Below are 2,807 nucleotides of genomic sequence, written 5' to 3'. Positions count from 1 at the left end.
TTTTAAAAATGGTATATACCCAAAATGTGCTATTCATCTCAAGTTCAAATGCATGTCACCTACAAATAAAGAAATGGATTTTAGAATCACAAGACAAAGACAAACCTGAACAACTATGTTTCCCAACTCTGGGTCACCAATCACACAGCAACCCTGTACAAGAGCCACATGAAAATTTTTATAGAGATGGTTAGTAATTATTTCCTAAAGGATAGAACAGAATGAGAAACATCCTCTAGTTTAATGTCTGGAGATACTATTTTCCCCTCTTCTCATCACTGACTGCTTATTTTGCGTCTCATTATCTAATTGACCATTTTCTCTGGTCTTTAATAAGATTCTACTCTGTTTCTGGCAAATCATTTGCACTAATAATCTCCGGCTCAACTTCTCTCTATAGCATCACATGAATGATGACTTCTTGCTTTGCTAAGAGCTCATTTGCTGGACTGTAATTTTGGTTCAAGACGAATTAACATTTTGTGAAACAGATGGTGGATAATAATTCATCACACCTTGAAAGTTTCGATGCTATTGCTGCTGCTGGAATGAAAGCCAGGTTCATTAGACAGGTGTTCCATTGCCACTCGCTATTGTTCGAGGTGATATAAAACTTTTCTCTCCTACATGCTTTGAATTTTTTGCAAAATTTGCAATACCCAAAAGACTCTCTGAGTGGGGAACAGCATGTTCTTGGAGGGTGAGTCTTTCTGTGTGAATACAAAAAAAAATTCTATCCCTGGACACGTTCATCATTTCTTTGGTTAGAGAGAATTACATAATTTTTTCTAACTTTTCTATATATATTCTTTTTGCCAAATCAAATTCAAGGCTTAAAACTACATTTCTAAAGCAGCCATTTCTGAGTCAGCAACTAAAAATAAGGTTGAAAATATTATTTTTAAAAAGATCAACTAAATAGGCTTTCCCATTTAAAAAGATGTTTGCACATTCAAATCCTCAAAGGCATTACCCTGCCTTGCTTTACACAGACTCAGAGTATATGGAAATTTGACCTCAAAGCTACCTTTTGAAGATCTATTCTCTTGACCTTCCCAGGTACTATGCACACTTTCCCACATTGTGGACAAAGGCTGCACTACAGGTTCTCATGCAGGGATGTGTGTGGACAGGCAAATCCAGGAGGCAGGCGTCCTCCAGAATGATGTATAAAAAGTGACCAGTTATAAGGTTTCAGCATTATCACAGAAAAAAGAGAATACATGTAATTTGATTTGTTTTTATGTGTAAAAATTCCTTCCCATTATGTTTTCGGAACTCAAAAATAAATATTAAGAGGGGGGGCTCACAGAGGTAAAAAGTAAACTCTAAAAATACAAGCAGTGCACTCAAGGACATATGCATGGACAGAATGCCTGGAGGAAGTCAAGGGGCATCTACGGTGAAAAGACAGGTATTTATCCTTCAACACCCCTCCTCCCTCAAGGAAACTCTATATTATCTCCCAGAGTTCTCCAATGGGATTGTGCCCCAGTTTCCCACAATGTAAACTGATCAACAACTTGGCCTGTATTTGCTTCCCTCCCATGTCTGCCTCATGTCCCCACCCCTTTATCAGCACTTCCTTGGATCATTTTTCAAAGAAACCACTTGCACACAAATCTTCATCTCAGTGTCTGCTTCTGAGGTGATGCGCATGCTCATGTGTCCCTCCAAGCTATAAGCAATCCTATTTCTCCATTTTCTACTGTGGTAGGCCATAAAGAATAAGAAGCAGTACACAATTCAGTATGAGAATAGAAAAGAACTCCAGTCCTCTTGAAAAAGGCCTCTTATTGGAGATGGAGATCAACCTATATACACTATGTATTAGTTCGCTAAGGCTGCCCTAACAAATAACCACGAACGTGGTGGCTTAAAACAACAGAAATTTATTTTCCTCACAGTTCTGAACCCTCGATGTCCAAATTTAAGGTGTCAGCAGAGCAATGCTTCCTCTGAAGTTTCCAGGGTAGGATTCTTTCTTGTTTCTTCCTGGTTTCTGGTATGGCTGCTGGAAATCCTTGGCATTCCTTAGCCACTGGCTGCCATCACTCCAATGTAGGCCTCTGTTACCATGTGGTGTTCTTCCTTGTGTGTGTCCCTGTATCTTCACATGGCATTCTGGTAAGGATGCCAGTCATTGGATTTAGCCCCCACTCCATCCAGTACGACCTCATCTTAACTTGATTACATCTTGAATGACCCTATTTCCAAATGAGATCGTATTCACAGATACCCGGGGTATGGATTTGAACATATCTTCTTGGAGACACAACTCAACCCACAACATGCTACATTTACCAGCTTGACAGAAAAATCAAATCACGTGATTTCCCCCACTCACTCATAAATACTAAATATATGATGATGGTGGTAATTTTAAAAATCTACTCCAACCAGGAATGTAGCTTCCTACTTCCGTCTGCTTCTGAGTTTTTTCTAGGCTAGTTATCGTCCATAGTATTTTCGCTCTGAGAATTCAGTGACTGTCTTGGATCTCTATTCCTCTTTCTCCTGAAAATAATAAGAGTAATTTTGACAAGACAGTACCTTCCCTAGATGAGGTGACAGCCAAAAGCAGCAGTTCATCAACCCCTCACCGTCCCTGACCTTAAATGAATCCTGTTTCAGTCGCTCTGAGAAAGAGACAGCCAGAAAGACACTGCTCTGTGACATTTCACCATCAGCCCCTTGCCTTGAGTGTGTCCCTTGTTAAAGGCAATCCCTCTCTCATCTTTATAAGCACACCTGGTTTCCAAGTGTTTCTAAATGCTTGCAGGTTCTTGAGTCATTCACGAACCAGT

This window comes from Lynx canadensis, chromosome B3 (assembly GCF_007474595.2).
Source record: "Lynx canadensis isolate LIC74 chromosome B3, mLynCan4.pri.v2, whole genome shotgun sequence".
NCBI lineage: Eukaryota > Metazoa > Chordata > Mammalia > Carnivora > Felidae > Lynx > Lynx canadensis.
This window is presented reverse-complemented; position numbering follows the sequence as displayed.